Below are 22,387 nucleotides of genomic sequence, written 5' to 3' on the forward strand. Positions count from 1 at the left end.
AATCAAATGCTTATATTTGAAAGTGCTGGGGGTCAGAAGAAGAAAAATAAATACTATTGAAACAAATCTCTGGCTCTCTCTGTGTCTCGCATATATATGAGATATCGTTGGTAGATAGATATATTAACCACTGTACAATAAAATAAAAAGACTGAACAGGATACAGTAAAGTGATACCAGCAATCAAATCTGTGGTTCAATTATGTCAAAGGAAGCTGCTTCTCAAAGGTTGTAGGAAATGCCTGCCAAATGTTTGCGACAAAATCTCTCCCAAATTAAGCAAGTTTTTATGTGACCGCTTGCTTCTCCTGTAATTCTATATGCTGCAGAAAATTCACACACATTCAAGCAACATTTAAGAGCCCACAATGGGTTTTCATATACTTTTTAGAGGCACGGTCTAGAACAGAAATGGGAAACTGGGAAAGTGTCATTAGTAGAACTGGGAAAGGGAAGGTTTTAGATCTCCCCTTGTCTAAGCCTCACACATACACACTCACTCTTTATCAACATACATCTTTTTAAAGGCATGCTAATTATTATTTTTCAGGACTACCCTAAAATACCCTATCTAAATAAGCATGTTCAACCAACACCGTAGATCTGCTTGTGTGTCTCTACCCTAAACAACAACGACGACATAAAATGATATGCTTAGGAGCTTTAAATAAAAAAGACACATGTACTGTAGAAATAACAAGCAAAAGATACACACACACCAGAAATAAAAGTGGCTTTAAAAAAATCCCCTTGAATCTATATCACCCTTCTAACTACATATTGAAGACTAAGAGAGCTTGTTTGCAAACTGATTTGGAGAATTAATATATATATATAAGAACCTGTGATTGATTTATAGTCATTATACTTAGAGAGAGGAAGGGGAAGGAAAAAATAAAGGAAGAAGATCTGAAAACTTCAATGTTTTTCTAGCCTGTAGGATCCAAATGCAATGTAGTACAAGTAGGAGATTCTCAGAGGGGGAGGTCTTGAAAGTTGCCTTTGTGATTCTTCTGCAAATCTCTTAACAAGGCTTGTATCCTATTGTAGCGCTCAACCCACAGAATACCTCAGGTGATGCTTAACACGGCACCCTCGCACCGCGCTGTAACTCAAAGCATTTCCTTTTTCACATTGTTTATATAAACTTGATGTCCGTAACTCGCCTGCAAATACAATTCAAACAGAAATGCCATCGTAGCAGAATGGTTGTTATTGAATGACTGACGAATACATTGAAATGATTAGATCCTTTCACAGGGTGTCAGTGTCCTTTACAGAGATGAAGATAAAAAAAAAGAAACACACTGGGATGATTTAACTTTCTGCTTGAAAGACTGAGGGATGAAAACCTTCCCAGTAGTGAGCAGTCGAGCGGTGATAATTCCTACATTGTGCCATCTGCTGGACGTTCATAGAAATGCTAGTCAATTCATAATCTACGGTCTAATCACAATACAATGCCGAGCAACATATTTTTGGTTCTTAACTCATTTGCAATAACAATGGACAATTATCAACAATAGTGGACAAACAGCCACACTCTCTGGTCACAGCCCCGCTTTGTCCTTCTCACATGCACTTGCTCAGGCACACAGAATAGAGCTTAAAAATGTACCAATTTGTACTGAGAAATATTCAGTGAGCGTTGAGATAATACAACACAATACAATCTTTACTCATTGCTCAGAATCCAAACACAGCTCAATAAATTAAACTGAATAAATAATAAATGCAATAAAAGCACTTTTATTGTCCCTCACATCCTTTCAAATCCTTGTCCACAGCTCACTGAGGTTCAAACATTACACCTGCTCCTTAGACAGCCCACTCCGAAATAGTTGTTGAGTCTTAATGGGCAATGTTTTGTCAATAATATTATTCACTTACGCTTCGCTACTTCATTAATAATCCATTAGCAGAACTTAAAATATATCTTGGCAGTTCGCCCTCCGAAACCAAATCTGTTCCTTTGTTTTTTCGCCTCAGACAAGTGTCAGCGGTTGCAATGGAGCTGGAAAAAGTAAAATTAAATGGAAAAAAATTCTACTCTGCTTTTCAGCGAACACGCAAGTACATTAAAATAAACACTTGTAATTAACTAGCTCCACAATGTGTGAAGCACCCCATCTGGGAGCCAAGAGGCTGTCCAGGAAAATCCAAAGCAGATATATTTGATGCTTTAGTGTTCTCTGCCCTTTGAGTAATTTTTATCTAGAGGAAAAACAAAGCACTAAAACATGGGCCATGAATTTATGCTCCAAAGCTCCATCACTGAGGATTTTTGTTGTGCATTTTTATGGCTGTTCCTATGGGGTTTACTTTTAAGATGTACTGTAAAAAACAACAACAGCAAGAGAAAACGTATCTAACTGTCAGTGATGCCTTCTGTCACACATACTTTTTTGTATGCTCGTTTTTGTTGCGATTCTTTGTTTGCCTATACTGCGGCCTGCAGACTGGAAGCTTGCAGTTCCCCTAGTGTAAGCAAACACTAGATTCAATTCACTTGTGCCTCACGCTGAAGAGCTGGTTTTGAGAAGGCGCTTACATCAAAAGAGAATATAATCCATCTCCGAATACAGAGATGGTGTTCGGTCACTGGTTTAAGATAATCTGCAGATGGCAAGGATAAAGGATAATGGCAGAATTGACCGATATCGTGTTGAACACTTTAAAAAAACACACAGATAAAACCAAGAGTGTGAACGAAGGCTTTAAAAGGCACGCTTGTCGCTTTTCATACATTTTGTATGGCATCAGTTAGATGAGGCAAAAGCTCTTAAAACACTACATCGTTTGACAAGGCCGATTGTGTTATCCATTAATGATCATGGAAAATGTTAGATGGGGGGGCTTCAATGAAGTCAGGCAGGTAACTTTTTAAGCTTACAGCTGCTGGACTGATTGTGAAAGATATTGACAAGTGAGGAAGAGAGCCCTGATGGAGGATCCAATTAATGAGTGGGAAAGAGCTTGCAGCCTGGCTCTAACCAAGAACACTTGATGAGCTGAGAGGCATTAGGGGGGATGGAGCTGGCTAAACTATAATTATAGTCTGCATCTCTAACTTAGATCGAAAACACAAGTCTGCTGGTAGAGGTCGAAACATTTGGCCATAACAGTACGTCTTCCAGAAGATGAGGAAGAAGGGGGAAAAAAAACAACAAAAAACAAGAAACGAACATCTGTTTGAACAGTGATAGTCCATCAAATGCTCTTATCCCCACAGTCACGGAGAGCCTTCAAAACTGCCTCCACGCGGTTATTGTTCTGTAACAACTGCAGGTACATTCCTGATTCACACACCATAGAAAAATATACACAGGAAACAAAAGTATTACATGGTTAACCTGGCTGCCCCCCTCCCGCTTTTGAAAACATTGTGATTAAATTCCTCCCAGCCAGAATGTGTTTATTTTTTATAGGAGAGATCTTTCATAGCATCACAAAAACACAAACTGCACACCCAGAGAGAGAGGAGAGACTGGAAATTATGCCTTGATCAAAATCTTTCATGTTGCTACACTATGCAGAGTTAACAACCTGCACAGCTATGGCATGTCACACATGTGCGTGTCTGTGTGTGTAGTGTATTATGTAATTCCACTCAGTCACATGGAAAACTAAAACAGACTAAGACACTCCAAAAAACGCACACACACACACACACTTGGTATAAGCACTCAGGACTTCCCTCTTGTAATTATGTCTCCATGTCTCCCACTCTCTCACTCACTCCCAGTTTCCCTTGGTCTCAGTCTCTCTTGTTTTGTCCCTGTCTGTCCATCTGTCTGTCCCTTGTCCCCCCCCCCCCCCTCTCTCTCTCTCTCTCCCCCATCTCCCCCCTCCACCCTTCATCTAAGGTTCACAGGCAGCTCTTGTCAGACATCCTAGCAGAGCTTGTTTTAATGCCTAATCCTTGGTAGCTCCATTTAAAGGAAACAGCAGGGAAAGAAAATCTGTTCATGATTTGTTAATTGGATTACCACCTAATGGAAACCACCATCTACTGATATTGAGAAAAATAAATAAATAGCAGTACACAGAATGCTGTTGGCGATGTGGCACACTGCACAGGCACATTAGGAAGACCCAAGCGCCGCAGAAGGCAAGCTTGCAATGCCTGCATCATTTCACACCCGCAAACTCACTCACCCTTCCCGCCGAAAGGCACCTGCTCCATTCATTAGCGATCAGCGCGTCAGTTTTGAGGGGCTGCACTCGGCGAACGGGCCAATGCTGCATCTAGCCCTGTGTACCGGCCAGTTGGATGTTGTTACAAGTATGTTAATATCAACCTGTTGGAATCGCTAAATAGGTTGCCCCCTGCCCGTCCACCCTCTCCCCTGCTTAAAAAAAAAGTGTGGTTTCACACACCCCCAAGGGAACAATTATCATAAGAAAATCGGCACATTCAAATAGGAACATTTTAGATCACAGATTTAGATGACAATCAAAATGTGGGATTTTAAAAGGTTTTCTTCATTGTTAAGGAAACTTGCAAGGATTTAGGCACAGATGATAACAAAAATTATAATAACAACAACAACCACAGTAGTAAGGAAATGTTAGACAGCTTGGGAAATAACGGTGAAAGCATTAAGGAAAATAAGTATTAATTGCAACAGGAGGTTAAGAGGTGAAATATCTGGGTCACACAAGATCCACTGTTAATAGAGCAGCAGAAAAAAGGGACTACTTGCTTCTGCTTACTACAGAAATAGAGACAGGACTAAACACCTACAACAGACATCTGAGCAGGAGGAGGGGACAGAGACAGGGAGAAAGCAAGAGGGAGAAGCACTGTGGTTAATTTGGCAAATCAGGGAGGAGGAGGGGGGGCATCTTCTGGTTTTACTGCTGTAACACTTTAACTAACCTTGACTGCATTCAACTCTTTAGACACTCCAACACCGCCTCTCCAAATGCTAACAAGCACTGAAACAGAACGACACTCTGAAGAAAAAGAAAAACAGAAAAAGGAAAAAAAAGAGCATGGTGTAAATTAATCAAGAACAAACAAGGCAGTCTCTCTCTAACATGCCTACATACTGTGCATCCAGTACAAGCTTCCTTTCTTCTCTTTTTTTTTAATACAGTACAATACAACAAAATAGCATAAAGTAAACAACTATGCTTTCAAAATCGACACAGAACTTGTAATCCTTGCTTATATAAACAGTTTTGCACTTTTCCGGAGTTAGGAAGAGACCGAACGGGCTGCCATCATCCGAGCAGAGGATTCAAAGAGTTGGCTTTATGCTATCGTACAGCCAGCCTTTGATCTGAAGACCCCGGAGTTCTTATTTGACATTTCGGTAGGCCTTCCAGTAATTGTGTTGTAAAGACGAGATTCACGGATATTTACAGTGCCCTCTAGAGCGCACTACCCCCCCTCCACCCCACCTCCTCCCGCCTATCTCCTTTCTCCTCTCCATGCACACGTCTGGGAAATGAAAACATCAGCATCCTGCCTCACAGCCCTCTGTTCAATAACATTGACATTTCACATCCACCAGCCACAGGCCGCCGCCATTCAAAGCGTTTCATGGCACCCACTTCCAAAATGAGAACATGAAAAGACTGCACAGGAAATGATTTATGCGAGAAAACGTCTCACTAGGGCTCAAATACAGGATTTCACCAAGAGAAAACTTAAATTACTCTAATGTGCCCCGGTGAATTTGACGAGCTGTTTTTCTCTTATTTTTTTCATGCAGCTTTTAAATCTTCATGTTCATCTTTGAACAAAAACACACAAAAATGAACTGGTCATTCTTAATGGCAGATACACACACACTTATACAGACATACACACACACACACACACACTCATAAGGGCTACACACGCCATCTCCTGGTCCCATCAGCAGGGACATCTGTCTGATGGTATTAAAGCATTTAGACCTATGCAATTAGAAGAGCTAAGGGTTATTAAGTCTGTGGATTAGATCACCGTATTAAAATGCTGATTTATCCAGCAGCAGCAGTTTAATAAATTATCAAATTTTATATATTTTTTGTATGAGCACGTCATACCAAAGACTGGTCACAGTCATGTTATATTTAATGATTATTTCACGACTGAAGTGTTGTACATCTGCCTGAAGCCACGCACAAATACACCCTTATTGTGTAGATTTACTATAGACCCCTCATCAGGCATTTTAATATTTTTTTCTTTCTGTTTTTTTATTATTACTATTATAATATTTTTGTGAAGAATACAAACTGAATACCCAGAACACCTTTAGTAAAGATATCTGTATCATGTGGAGGGGAAATAATACTTGTGTTTTCCTGAATTAATTTGATTTCCACTCCAAGCGAAATAGTGGTTGCTGGACAACAAAAGACAGTGGTTAGCAGTAAGAGGCTCAAAGGTTTAAGCAGTATTCCTGTGCTGCTACGGGAACAGTGCATCCTTAAGGTGTTTAGCAGTAAACACTGCATCAGGGATACAGACATCCACTCTTTTGCAGCTGCATCTTTATTATGCAATCTAGATGAGATTGTACACATTTACCATGGCAGCACCTAAATTTGAATCTGAACCACTATGATGAGAGAAGCTAAACCGCAAACCACAACAGACTCCATCTCTCTGGGCTGGTACTTTGGCCGGCACCAAGATCTTTGAGATTTCACACGAGGACCTGAAATCTTTAACTTCTCTAATTAATTACGTGTAATTTTTTTAGTAGAGGGGGAAACGTGTATATATATTTTTTTTTCTTCCTCAACACTTCAAGTGGATACAGTGATAGATTGCTATAATTATAGCCCTGTAAAATGTGTTCCTTCTCATTACTTTAAGCTTGACTGCACGCACAGTGGACAAACCAGGAAAAAAACAAAACAAAAAACACGAATACAGCAGAAGTGAATTCTCACAGGTGGTTAAGAAAAGGTTAAATAAATGCACGGCGAGCAGATTTATTAATCTGGCTTTGATCAATCCTACGAATGACTGTCTTTTGAATGCTAGCTGGCCATAATTGAGTTTACTGATATGCACTGCTTACAATGCAAAAGCAGAAACCTGTTCTCATTTTACTGTATTAGTATCGGCGATCAAGAAAAAAGATAATGAATAAATACACAAAAATGCCTGCATTTAGGATGCAAAATTCTTCCGGCATACATACATCACTATTCACACTTACTGCAAAGGTAGGTTCCGTTTGTTACATTTTTTGTAGCCGACACTGTAAATAGCTTCCATTGTTAACATGTTCAGACTATTAAATCACAGCTTTGCAGCCTTAATTACATAATTAGCTTAAATCATTAATTTATTAAATTTCCTTTTTAGTCTTCTCTCCCCCCTTTTGTTGCCAACGCATGGTCACTATTGACTGCTTTGAAGAGGATAGCAGAGGTCTGTAATTAGAAAACAACTCAGTGGTTGTTGTTTTTTGTTAAGTCAATACCAATGAAGGAGATTAAAGGCAGAGACAGCACAGACTGGAACCATGTACCTGTTAATGTGGTAATATTTCCCTTTCCTAAAACCTGAAGCTGTACTGGTCCACCTCAATCTGAGTTTTGCTTCAGTGGAATTCCTATCATTCCATGTGTCTGTTACGAAACTGACACACAACACCCATGCCCCAACCATGGAGCACCAACTAGTTTTATGACATGGACGCTGATATAAATATGCTCAATGGCTCTGTCATTTGCAGGACTTGTTTTTTTAAACTTTTATATCAAGGAAGGGAAAAAAAGAAAAAAAAAAAAAAAAAAAACGCCATACGAGTCTTGAAATGTGAAATAAAAAACATTACAGCATGGAAACCCCTTGATTGAGACCACCATTGGTCTTGACAAAGTAAGCAATATAAAGAGATTACTTTATAATCTACTTTTCCATGTGTAGTGCTGTCTCAACTGGGTTGTCAAAGGATTGTAAATTAATCAGGACTCCTTGCCTAATGAACAGTAATGTCTGAGATATTCATCTATCTATCAATACATTATCTATCTATCTATATACACACACACACACACACATATATACACATCTGTACATTATATATACACTCACCTAAAGGATTATTAGGAACACCTGTTCAATTTCTCATTAATGCAATTATCTAACCAACCAATCACATGGCAGTTGCTTCAATGCATTTAGGGGTGTGGTCCTGGTCAAGACAAACTCCTGAACTCCAAACTGAATGTCTGAATGGGAAACAAAGGTGATTTAAGCAATTTTGAGCGTGGCATGGTTGTTGGTGCCAGACGGGCCGGTCTGAGTATTTCACAATCTGCTCAGTTACTGGGATTTTCACGCACAACCATTTCTAGGGTCTACAAAGAATGGTGTGAAAAGGGAAAAACATCCAGTATGCGGCAGTCCTGTGGGCGAAAATGCCTTGTTGATGCTAGAGGTCAGAGGAGAATGGGCCGACTGATTCAAGCTGATAGAAGAGCAACTTTGACTGAAATAACCACTCGTTACAACCGAGGTATGCAGCAAAGCATTTGTGAAGCCACAACACGTACAACCTTGAGGCGGATGGGCTACAACAGCAGAAGACCCCACCGGGTACCACTCATCTCCACTACAAATAGGAAAAAGAGGCTACAATTTGCACAAGCTCACCAAAATTGGACAGTTGAAGACTGGAAAAATGTTGCCTGGTCTGATGAGTCTCCATTTCTGTTGAGACATTCAGATGGTAGAGTCAGAATTTGGCGTAAACAGAATGAGAACATGGATCCATCATGCCTTGTTACCACTGTGCAGGCTGGTGGTGGTGGTGTAATGGTGTGGGGGATGTTTTCTTGGCACACTTTAGGCCCCTTAGTGCCAATTGGGCATCGTTTAAATGCCACGGCCTACCTGAGCATTGTTTCTGACCATGTCCATCCCTTTATGACCACCATGTACCCATCCTCTGATGGCTACTTCCAGCAGGATAATGCACCATGTCACAAAGGTCGAATCATTTCAAATTGGTTTCTTGAACATGACAATGAGTTCACTGTACTAAACTGGCCCCCACAGTCACCAGATCTCAACCCAATAGAGCATCTTTGTGGGATGTAGTGGAACGGGAGCTTCGTGCCCTGGATGTGCATCCCACAAATCTCCATCAACTGCAAGATGCTATCCTATCAATATGGGCCAACATTTCTAAAGAATGCTTTCAGCACCTTGTTGAATCAATGCCACGTAGAATTAAGGCAGTTCTGAAGGCGAAAGGGGGTCAAACACAGTATTAGTATGGTGTTCCTGATAATCATTTAGGTGAGTGTATATATAGATATATATACATACATACATACATACATACATACATACACACACACACCTATACTAGGGTTGTCAATTAATCACTTAATGAAATTAATTAATGAATTTGTACGATTTATTAAACAGATGAATGGCACTTTGCTTTTACCTGCTCTAGGCATCGTCTCCCTGCTAGGCCACCTCAGGTATTAGTAAACACATCCAACAACTGACTCTAGTACTTTGTCCATCTTGCTTTTTATTTCATCTAACAGCAAGCAGCCCAGTCTGACAGATGTAACCACATCTCACATGCAGTGCTGCATTCACTTCCTCTTTATCGCCAGTGGAGTGTGAGCGTGTGGATTTTATAACACCATATAAAAGGCAAATTAAGTCCACAGCTGTGAACTAAAATCATGCTAGAGATAGCTATTGTAACGATGGATTAACATTAAGGTGAAACTCCAGAAGGAAAGAACAAAAATGAAACTTTTACAGGAAGGGTCTGTTGTAATTGAATTTGTTGTAACTGGGGTTCTTCTGTTCTGTAAGAAAATTCTCATTGCATGTTTGCACCTAGAGTACTGCAGATGACTGACAACAAAGGTACACTGTACTTCCCACAGTCTGTGTAACACTTGCCATATTCCATGCAATTAAAATACAAATTTACATTTTAAATATAGCAATTTAAGATTTTAAGTATTTTCACCTCTGTAAAGAGTTTTATGATCTCTGTAATATATCCGTAATAAAAAAAAAAAAAAAACGTAAGAGTTCCCACGCTGTTACTGGAGCCTTTTCCCCGCTCAACTTGTTCTTGAGACCAACCCAATTTATGATGTATTTTTTAGTAAATATTGATTTCTTAAATTTGGCAAGAGTAAGAAGAACAGATGCTCTTTAGTGAGGAACTCAAGCTCAGACCACTTCACCTGTATCAAGTCTCTGAATGCATGTAGTTCACACTAGGTTCTCAAATAACAATTTGATTTTCATTTCTGTTTCACTTCTGCGATTAAACGGTTTAAAAAAGGGGGGTCACCTAAATGCAACTTGAACTACTGAGTTATTGCACCACAGGAAAAAATAAAGGTGATAAAAACCGATTCACCAAAGATGGCGTACTATTACTTTGAGCGGTGTGTTTAACCAACCCAGAATACTCTATGTCTGCATATGGCAACGTAACATAAATGAAAACCTAAGAATCATTCTCTCAATGTAAAAAGGGAAATAAAAAAATGATCCTTCTCGATTCTGTGACCTGCACGGTAGGGGGGTGGGGGAGAAACAACATGCCTTTCACTTACAGACTTACAAAGTGTCTTGGCAGCAAAGCCATACATCAGCATTATATATAGAGAAACAGAGGCCAAGGTCAGTTCAATTTCCTAGAAAAGTTATTTTCTATCAAAACCATAGGCAGAGGATACATTCGGAGGCTTAAGAAATAAGTTATGAAATACAGAGCCGGGGCAAGGAAGAGGGGGGGTTATACAATGCTGGAATAAAAGAAAGGGGGGATCTAAATTCCACACTAGGATTCTCTCTCAGCCTGTGACAGCCTGATTGACAGTCAGAGAGATAGATAGGCAAATCACAAGATACAAATCTCAAGACCATTATAATAACTAAAACCGTTTCAAAGGTACACAAACATTTATCAAAATGGCTTCTGGATTTACTATAAAACAAACATGAAACCATCAGGAAGGTGCGATTTCCATTAACAAAAAAATGGCTTTTTCCGAGAGGAAGCACTATCGTATTTATTATTCAGTAAATATTAAGTAAGAAAATGAAATCCTTCTAATGGGGCTCGATTTAGTGCTCCTTAATCATCTACAGTTAGATAGGGGAGTTGCAACTCTCCCCTAAATTAATTTTTCATTTCTATGCATGTACTGAAGATTAATGAGGAAACTGTATGCATGCAATATTTATGTTACATAAGGGGAGCTGGGCTTATTAAACCACTCAGAGCAACAGTGAAGTCACCTGTGACAGGTACCGTTGGCAACTGTATGAAAATTAACCAGGTGAACAGGATTTGGCAACATTTATAATGTCTCTGTATCCAAAGCAGACACACACAAAAAAAGAAAAAAAAAAAAAGAAAATTCACTTAGTTTGATTATTGCTGCATTCTCCAGCCCTAGTCATAGACTGTCCCTTCAGTTTTTGTACATATCTTAAATCAATGGCTAAAGATCACGTTTATCTTGACTAATCCAGTAATAATTGGTTCAACTGAGTAAATGACAGCAAGAGCTCGGTAGGAGTGAAAATCAGAGGATCCCTGCAGCTCTTCAGGGCCAGGCAGGAAACCCCAGATCTATACATGTTAACACCCACTCCACCCTTACCCCCCCCCGCCTCCCCAATCAGTGTCTGAATGACCATATTTTTTATTTTTTATTTATTAAGAACTGTTGGCATATTTAATGAAATACACTGTCTCACACACACACACACACAAACACACATCTTTGCAGTGCCGCACAATCTTTGGTAAATAACTGCGGCTAATCGTGCATATAAGAGAATGAAAAATGTATACAAATTACAAACATCACCTTGACATATGGAAGTAGGTTACAGAAAGACTAAGACTTATAGGAAAGGACAAAGGAACAAGTGTCTGTGGGGAAAGAAGAATGGCTTTTCTTTTTTCTTTTTTTTTTACAAGATAAGAGAGAGGGAGAAAGAAAGAAGGGAGTGGGGTGAGAATAATAACCATATATAAATAATAAATAAATAAAAGATAAAAAATTACAAATGCAGATTTGATAAAATCAATCCCCATCTCTCTCATTCTCTTTCTGTGTATATATTGAACCTCCACAAGGCCAGCACAGCACAGCCCCCCCCAGACGAAAACTGACATTTTTACCCTTCAGTATTAACATGACTTTGATGTGTACAGCAAAGAGTGGTGTGTGTCAGGCTGTGTAGCACGAGGCAGGAGGAAAATTAATGGTAATAGCTACAGCATCACAAAGGGCAAAGGTTCAATGGAGCCTCTTGATCTCTCAACCAAAGCAGCTCTGAAGGCCCAGCTGAGATGAAACCAGGTAACGGTACAGACACAATCCCTTTATACCATGGATATTTTAAGAGCCAGAAAACTTAAGCACGGCTGACTGGTCTCTCTGTAGCACAGGAAGGGCATGTGTAATGCCAATTATATATATATACACAGATTTCCCTTTGTTTTCCCACCCCTTCAGTTTTCATTGGGAGCCTCCCAAATTTTTCCTAATTTATGTTTTTTCTTTTCAGCAACCGAACGATACCGTCCAACCAGATGGAGACACTACTGTCTAATTAAAATAATCTAACGGCGAATTAAATATCAAAAGTGCAGCGTCTGTGAACCCAGTAGGCCTCTTCATTAACAGAACGTGGCATCACGCAACAAGGCAATAAGGTGCCGTCATGCATCGGTTCTCGAGATTTGATTTTGGGAAGGTCATTATTAAAGAAATGCAAAATAAATTCCAAAAGCATCTTCACAAACAAGATGATGTGGAAGGCGCTGCCCCTGCCCTGCATATCACAGAAATATGTCCACAAACAGACCAGCCTTTCTTATTGCAGAAACGTGAATAAAGACAGAAGAAAAATAAAATACGCTAAAATAAATGTGGTCCCTGGCTACTCTCCTGACAGTTAACATTGTGCCATTCTCTCCTCTTTCTTCAACAAGCTCCTGTATTCGACAGACATCAGCATCATTCCCCACTCTCACTGCTGACACCTAATCGCCTCTTCTCCCAAGAGATCCCTCACTTCTGCCCAAGCAAAGAAGCAAGCAGCCTGTATCCCACAGTGGAGCTTCCTCAGATTAGCAATCAGGCCATCAGCGCTGGGTTACAGCGAGGGGTGGCACTTAATTACAGACCATTGGAAGGTTAAAAGGGAAAAATAAACAACATTCAGCCCCATTCAATAACAGTGACATATTTCCGTAAAGCCTTTAATATTGCAAAGGCCACCAATTATTTTGTCCCTGATTAAACAAGAGTGCTAGGGTATCGGGATAACCCATTACCGTCTTCTAAAGTTGTAGAAAAAAAAAATCTAAATTTATATATTTTTTTATTTGACCCCCAATTCCCCCCCCCTACCCCACCCCCCCGTCACATAACATTCATTACCTTCCTTGGATAAACGTTGAGGCTTTCGTGATAATTAGCCTTCGAAAAACAATTTGCCAACCAAGCACCAATCCTAATAAGCAATGACACGCACCCTTTAATGCATTTAATTGAATTTATTTTTAAATTCAAGTCAAATTCACAGCAAAGAAGTTGTAAACTACAGCTCGGGTGGTGTATAATAATGAATGTATGCACACACACACGCACACACACCCTTGATGTTGGCCAGTGGCAATGTGCTTTCACTGCCCTTGACTAACCTCCTCAGTGCGGCCTCCTTCTCAGTCAATAAGAGGTGTCATAATCCTTAAGCACGTTTGTATTTACATATAAAAAGAGGGCTCTCTGTTTGACACAAAAGTCCTGAAATATTTAGTACTTCTATTTCAGATCCTTTCTGGGAAAAAAAGAAAAGAACACTGGCAACAGTACATCCCTCTCACCCCCCCCCTTCCTTTTCCGGGCCTGGTTAATATCAACGAGAAGGATTTTAAAGAATGAAATCCCTCTCTGCTTTGTCTGCATTATTTAATAATTTCCATCCTCCCCCCTCTCGGATGCAGAGAGCTTGCGTCCCCTTGTGGAATTTTCCGCGCTCTGCTTTATTTCTCTGTCAAGGTTCGCTGGCTTCTCCTTGGTTCAGACACAGGAGAAAGCTACACTAAGCAGGGGCCCAGGGAATTTCCCCTCAATTAAGCAAAGGTAAAGCAATGCCTGTCCAAGACACTGCTCTCAATATATTACTCTGGTGTTTTGCGAGAACACCCCCACCCCCCCCTCATTTCCGCGGGCCTGTATGCCGCTGGCGAGTTCGGGGGGGAATACGCTCCCTACTGCAGGTGCTTAACCCTGTTGCGATGTTTAACAGAAGGGGGTAACAATAATAAAATGAAAACATTCCTGTGAAAGGGAGCGGCAAGAACAGCTGTTTCCATGAAAGATGTCCAGTTTCCTTTCCAGCTGCTAATTCAGACACACTCCCCCTGCCCCCCCACATCCCCCTCCCACACACACACACACACCCCCCCGACCACCACCACACCACACCACACCACCACCATTCACCCCCCTTCTTCCCTCCCTCTTTCCTTCTCTCTCTCTGCCTCTCTCTCCCCCCTCCCTCCTGTGTCAAGCACTTTGAGCTGACTACAACATAAACACAGATGTTGTGCACCAAATTCTAGGACAGTGTTTTATCTACTATGACAGTTTCGGCAGTGTAGAAATCAAATATACAGTTCAGGAAGCAAGTATTTCTTTTAATAAACTGCCAGGCTAGGAGAGTATAAAAGAGCTGCTCGTGATCTGAGGACATATTGATGGGTACAGAATCCTTCAGGCATTAGCTGGTATTATGCGGCTCACGCAAGCTTAGGAATCAGTATCATTGCAGCAAACCAGTATCCGTCAAAGCCAATTACTCCTGGGAATTCCCAGCACAAGGAGGACTGGGCCCTGGTGAACGAACATGTCTCGTATCCGCGCTGGGCCGCAAACATACTGACACGTGTCTTGGAGTGTCTGTCAAAGTCTAATTATTTAACTGCCTGCTCCAAATACTCACTAACTCACTCATTTATTTACTTATTTATTTATTACATTTCCTGGCAAAAAAATACATGAATACAGGAGTTATATTTTGATTGACACTGCTGTACAAGTTTGCCTACCGGTCATTTGGCTGCCGTCTTCATCGGTTACCTGGAGACTGCGGCACACAGGCTTTTGCACACCAGGGGGAGATTTTGTAATTCTGGGCTGGAAAGAGGCCAGGGACCGAGGGCAGGGTTGGAGCCCACAGGCCGGGGACATACTGTGGGGCACGTAGGGTAATAGTATGGGGGGATGAGAGTGAATGCATCTCCTAACTTTCCACTACCTGAACCCTCCAAAGACAACACGAAACACACCGAGGTGTTGACAGACATTTCTGTATGCACATATTACTCCTACTACAATACTCCAAGAGCTTTTTATATTTATATATACAGCTCTGGAAAAAATTAAGAGACCACTTAACATTGATTTCTGAACTTGGAGTGGTCTTCTTTTCCAGAGCTGTATATTTTTGAAAACATGGGGATATACACACTTATCAACCCAGAAAATAAAAGGAGAGATGCAATCGATTGTACACAGACATTTACGTGGAGATAGATACACATTAATAATAGATAAACAAGATGGCTCTAGTAATCCCCTTTTTGAGATACAGTACAAGCTTCTCTCGCTTTCACACTCTTTCCCCCCCCACCCTCCACCCCCACTAATAGCGACTGAATGTGATATTTACAACAACTGGAGTATGCTCCAGAGAGAGAGGCGGGATGCTGTATTTGCAAAGGCTTAAGCAGCCTGATGCTTAATATGAAGGTAAAAATGATTATATTTGTGTCAAACAAGCTCTGAAAGGGCTGATTGCACTGAAGAAGCTACACTTTTGGGATTTTTCTCATTATTATTATTACTATTATTATTTTTTTGCATATCAAAAGAAATAACATACATGACAATTCTCCCGTCAGTCAGTATTCAGTGCACGTTCCTGGAATGCTGGTCTCAGAGTGGCAGATGTAGAAGGAGTGATTGACCTAAATCACTAATTTAAAATGTGTTAGCCTCTACTAGCATGGACAGAGGGGAAAACACACTAATTTTAATATATTCATTTCCCACTCCCCCCCCACACAAACACACAGTTTTACCATCGGTTCTCTGTGGTCATTAAGACACAAACACTACATAAAACACTTATGGAAGGATAATATTAGGGTCAGCATAAAACACAATCACTTAAACAAACCTCAGATTTTTTTTCTGCCCTCCCACACCACAAAAAATAAACAAATGCATAATAAAAGCATGTCTGCAGCCTTCACCAAAGAGACAGGAGACGGAATCTTGCGGAAAGCGCTTTTTTTTGTTTTTTTTTTTACATGCAACCAAATGAATGCGGATCAATATTATTTTAATTTTTAAAGGTCTGTTTATGAAATGCAATCATCCTTCATTAAAAATGCAAGCTGCGCTTCAGTGCTAGGGTAGCGTAAATGATTCATGGTTTGATATCTCTCCTGTATAATCTGCTTCTCAGGGGAGCCTCAGACGGATGCTTCGTCACACTGCTCAAGCTGCTATTATTAAAAACGATTCCCTGTGATAAAAAGGAGCAAGCCACGAACAGAAGGATGCAAAAGGGAGAAGAAATAAAATAAAACGAAACCTCTGAAGTATAAAAACTCATCTGTACAAGCTATTTACTGTGCGAGAACGTTTACTACAAAGACTATTTACTTAGTGCTATATGTGTCATTTATGGGGCTGTCTCCACTGACAGGAAAAGACTGATGTTGCAGTGTGTGTGTTTCTGATTTAGGGGAGAAGAGAGGGGAGAGAGAGGCAGGAGGGAGAAAAAAAAAAGAACTAGCTAATCATAATGTAGACAGTTTAGCACAATCTTGCATAATTAACTGCTTCGCACTATGCGCCTAATGCATACTAATTTGAAACAATCCAGTTGGGTTACACGCAGACTACAGATAACCTTTCAAAGTATGCCTTTGTTGTTTGTTCTTTGGCTGTAGTGTACACAAAATGTCTCAACAGCGGCCTCACGTCGATCCGTTTCTCCCGAGAGACTGTTTCGGCCCCAGTTGACCGCGTTGGATGGATATTTTTCATGCGTAAAAATAGTGTCGTGTTAAAGGTTGACCTCGAAATCAAACCCAAAAGGTCAAATATCATCAAGTAAATAAACAGCAATTCATAATTGCATGCTGATAGCGGTGATTTAACAGTCCATATTTTGATGCCTGTTATTGCGCCTGATTTATTATCTATTATCTTTTGTAAGCGTGGAGAATAAGGAGCGATGCAAAGCAATGCCAACATTAGGGCACAACACCTCTTGGTGATTCTGTTTGTCGAAACGGCTAGTACAATAATGAGTAACAACGTTACAATTAATAAATACATAAATAAAAGCTAACAGTCATTGCTAAAGGAGTTCTACAGCTCTTCTGTTCCCGGGATCATATAGGTTTTTAAAGGTTGGGTGAGAGAGAAAGAAAGAGGGAGGGAGAGGGAAGAAAAGCAGATCAACATCATCAATAAAAACTGTTTTTTTTGTTTTTAGTTTTTTTTAAACCCATCAGTGGCTATAATAAAATGCCCTAATCTATAGTGCTTCAGGGTTTTCCTTTTACATCTTCTAACAGTATTCAAAATTCTCTCTTCTTATTACTTTGAATAATAAAAGGTTTTTCTCCCCCCCCCCCCCGCCCTCCTCCTCCTTTCCCGACGTCTAATCAAGATGAAAATATGGCATATTTGCCGAGATAAATCTTCCTTGCTCGCCACGATAATAAAAATAAATTAAACTGGAGGGACAGAATTTAGCTATGACACTGGAGCTATCAACACCTCTTAGCCCTGTTTTCTTCTCTCTTTTTTTCTCCTCTGGGTCCTGGAGGAATATGCCAGCTCTAGACATCAGCCCATGACAGTTATATCTCTGTCTCTTTTCTTTATCGGGGGCATTGACGGAACTGACAGAATATTTTACATTGCAGTTTTGCAGCATATTTGTGCTCGTTCGCCCCTATTTCCCACCAGATTCATTATTGCTGCATTACCAAGTCAAATCAGGTAATTCTGCAGTGCTCACTGAAATGCACACTACATATATTTAAGAGGGTTAATTCAAACATGAATCTGGTTTTAAATTAGGGTTATCTGGGCTGCTCAAAGGGAGATGGGGGGGTGGGCGGCGGTGAGAGGAGATGGGTGGGGGGAGCTGCATTCATTTCCAGTTAATTTCCGTGTTTTCATTATTAGTAGTAGTAGTAGATGTTTGTAGTCATGATTTCACGCTTACTTAAAAGTCTATTTTCTGTCATGTCTATGGCTTTTGAGGGAGAATTTTTTTGATCTCTGAGGTCTGCTGTAACCACAGTAATGGTTTTTGCCTCCATATGACAAGGAGAATTAAAACACACTTGTCATTTTTTATATTCTACCTTGCCTGTTTAAACAGTACATTTTATCCCTGCCTGCCTGCCTGCCTGCCTCCCTCCCTTTACCCAGGCTTTCCAATGAGAGCACAGACCTATCACTGCTTTTATCACCCTCGTAATAAGTACAATCATTCAAGTGGTTTATGATCTTTAAATAAAATAAAATAAAAATGTAGCTTTTATGCCCCGGCCTCCACCCACCCTGCAGAAAGGAAACAAAAATATCACCATCCAGGAGGTGAGAATGTATTCCTTGTTGTTAAAAATTTGCATTTACACATAAAACACACTGCCCGGATTCAAACAATGCACAGGGCAGAGCAGACATTTCAAAGCACCACTGATCACTGTAATGTGGGTAGAGTTATTTCTGCATGCAAGAAAGAGGTGGCGATTTCGCTCACCATGAAAAGTAAACTGGCACAGCCAAGAGCGTTTCTTTGCTTAATGCTCTCCTACGGTACTGAGGGTTCGTGGAAACAAACAGGGGCATTTTCAACACTCACACACTCAGCCATTCCCAATGGTATGTGGGAGAACTACATTGGATTATTTTTTGGATTTGTTTAGTAATAATCAACCAGAAAATTACAATAGACTGAAGACCTGCCAGATCGAATTCATGATGAGTAATTAACAAATCCGACTGCGTGAAAATCTCCCTTTTGTGTTTACGTATGTATATAAAATGTACATATTATGTCAATGACGGCCCCCCAGGAATAAATAAAATTGAAGCAGATCTTTGTCAGTGTTCAATGTAAACATGTGGAAACAGACACGGTGAAAGTGAGTGGTAATCTGAGAGCCAGGGTTGGTGTATAAACCCAAACCGGTGTAATTACATAGCATCGCTTGTGCTATGCAAGCGTGTCTGATTTCTACACTAACAAACTACGTCATCCTTTAATGGGAAGCTGAACATCAAGGACTTTATAGTCTTTTTTTATATATAAATACTGAGGAGGATTACATACCAGATCATTTCCGCTTCTCTTTCTATGCAAATATAAACTTCCTAGTAGTTTACATACTTCACACTGAACTTGGCAACAGTTTAGTAGAGGGAGGGGAAGAAATCTGAAATGCGGTAGAAGAGATCGAGTCAATACAAAGACCACTGGGGAGAAACAAGATGAGGATCCAGGTGCAGTGAATCAAACCTGTGACCGGCGGATGGATGCCTGGGACAAGAATAATGTCTTCAACGGTTTCAGCTGGGAGAATGAGTGGTCTGAACGAGAAGCAGTAGAAAAGCCATTATCAGCTGTCAGCTCATGTGGTTAAGTCAGTTTTATTATACTAAAAAGCAATGAATACGTCTGTTTAATATATATGCAACTATTCCAAAATATTAGAGAGCAACCAAACCCATTCATAGTTAGCAGCCTTACAATAAACGCCTATATGTCATTCTACAGATGAGTGAGGTTGTTCTGGAAATAATGACAGTTTATACCTTTGGTTCTGGACATGAATTAATATTTTACTTATGATACTTAAATGTAAAAATGAAGTTAGGTAAACCCTGAATAAATAAATAAAAGCAAAATTTACTGTTGAAAATTAGCTGAGCTGCTGCACTGTGTGAGACACACCCTATACGCAATGCAGCACCATTCGTCCCATTAGGATGGCAAATGGTAGAGGATGAGGCAAGTGCAGTTACGGTGTCAGGGTTATATGTAATGGTGGGATAAGATCTAAACACCCCTGTTAAAACAAACAATAACAACAACTTAGAGCTGCGTTTTAACAAGATCGGGTAAATTAATCGTTTTGTATTACCAGTAACAAATGCCTTAAGTAACCAGGGCAGGGTGGTCTGGGTGGTCCGTGGAAATCGACATCCCGTATATATATAGATACATAGATATAAATAAAAATAGAAAATCCTTCTATCCCCACTACCCTTAAAGACAGCCTTATGTATTCAATCCATCAATAATAATATAAAAATACAGTAAGTGGACAAAGCAGTTGGCCACATCAGATGCCAACATTATAAACGCAGCCCCTAAGATGACCATAGTAGGTTTTAATGAAAGAGCAGGGGCCCACAATTAACATACGTCAGAGGCAGAATCTCCACTTCAAATCAATGTAAAGCACCATCCCATCAACACGAGAATGGGGACTAGAAGCCAATCACTTTGCATAAGCATGGAAAAGCATCGTCAGGGCAATCGTCTCTCGACTGATTTAATGTGCAGGACTGTTGTACCACAAGGCCATAACACATCTCCCCCCCCCTCCCCAACCCACCACACTCGTTTCATTGTCCATCCCATACATTCATTTAATATCATAAATATCAACACACCTGCACCACTCTAGATGCTGTAGGTTTGCAAAAAATACAAAACAATAATAATAATAATAATAATAATAATAATGATCTTTGAACACTTCATCTTCCTAACAGCTAAGTGGAGAGATTTAAAAATGTTACTGTCAGGTTCGTTTCCCTTTGTATGTGTTAATTACAATTTCTGTTCCACTATCAGTATGCAAAATGTGTCAGTTCATTTCGGGTTTTTTTTTAATCTACTTTCATTTTGACATTGCAGGCCTCAAAGGTGAAATGTGTTTGAATCATCACAGGGTGTAGTTATAGGATAACAATACGACGGCCTTAAGTTCATTTCATAGCTGCCAGGGACTCGTGGAAATTAATGAGTTTTACCTTTGCTTTTTCTATTTGAATACCACTATCTGTAATTGGGGAATTCTGTTTACATACTCTGTTTACATACACTGTGTACAGAGCCATGTTTTACAGCCCCGTCACCGTTGGTTCCCTTCCTTCATATTGTGTCTCAGATCACAGTGCCATTAGCATAACTTTGACGCCGGCTTTTTGCATTGAGTTGATGATCGTAAAAACACTGCAACTTGTTTTCCCGTATTGTAATTAATACATTATTATGCATAAAGCGGGGGGGGGGGTAGGCTTTGTAATTTTCATGTTATTAATAATCCTCTTACACAGATATTTGTCACAGATTTGCAGCACAAGGGCTATGTAAGCCGGAGTACAGCTAATGTGGTCCTTTCTCTGCAATACTGTAAGTGACACATGAAGTGAATTTCAGTATACAGTGTTAGAAGTTCATTGCCAGTTTGCAACAATGATCCCATTCTTTTCCTGAGGCTTTAGGGGAGACTTCAAATACAGTCCCACACCTCTGACTTCAGCCTACTATTCTACAAGAAAACACACGACTATCCAAATACCAAATTAATATGACAGATCCTGGTTCAGTTGTGGACATTTTTAATAAATCGAAATATATTTACATTCATCAGGGTGTATTTAAAAACACAAAACGCACATTTTCAAACACATTTAGTTAATCTTCCCCCAACAAAACGTAACAATTGTAAACCATTGCTCGTCTATACCAAAATAAGAGGATGCCCTTCACAGAAACCTCCATGCTTATTGGCCACAGAGGCCTGTGGCGGGCATGAAACATACTTAGACTTGCAACGACCCACATGTCTTTAAAACTGTCTTTAGACAATGACATTCCCTGTTACAGACCAAAAGCTGTGCCAATATAGTACAAACTGTCACCTTATCGGGTTGTCTGTACAGGGAGGAGATGAAAGTTGCTCTAAATGTATCTCTTTACCCAGCCAGTTGTGAATAAACACTGGGTGAGGGGGGGAATGTTACAATTCAGAATGCTTTCCAATAGCAGAAAAACATGTTTAGCCTTTCGCTATGTGGCACCCAGAAGAAAACCAAGCCTATATTATGCATCAGTACACTCGCTAACAAACCGCTTTCTGTTCCCATTTGAGAAAGTGCTGCAAACCCAACTAAAAGCATAAACCCTTCAATTTAGAGCTGGCTCAGATCAGTACATAAATCAACAGTGGCCCTGGTATTCTTCTGCCTGATCAACAATGTCTTTTCTATTGCAGGAACAAGCCTCTCTTTTCACAGG

At 40.1% G+C, this 22,387-nt stretch overlaps 1 protein-coding gene across 6 annotated transcripts in view; it reads right to left on the reverse strand.

Moving 5' to 3' along the window:
- The window catches only part of rerea (arginine-glutamic acid dipeptide (RE) repeats a), a 173,137-nt gene that overhangs the window by 138,392 nt on the left and 12,358 nt on the right, over nucleotides 1–22,387 (reverse strand). For 4 of the 6 annotated variants that reach the window (XM_066691248.1, XM_066691247.1, XM_066691246.1 and 1 more), the window contains exon 2: nucleotides 4,883–4,959. The exons of 1 other annotated variant lie outside the window; for it this stretch is intronic. The gene's annotated coding sequence lies outside the window, so the exon portion shown is untranslated. Of the gene's footprint in view, nucleotides 1–4,158; nucleotides 4,255–4,882; nucleotides 4,960–22,387 lie in introns of all 6 variants that reach the window. One more of the 6 variants, XM_066691243.1, reaches the window with a different exon arrangement.

The sequence above is a fragment of the Amia ocellicauda genome, chromosome 18 (genome assembly GCF_036373705.1).
Source record: "Amia ocellicauda isolate fAmiCal2 chromosome 18, fAmiCal2.hap1, whole genome shotgun sequence".
Classification (NCBI taxonomy): domain Eukaryota; kingdom Metazoa; phylum Chordata; class Actinopteri; order Amiiformes; family Amiidae; genus Amia; species Amia ocellicauda.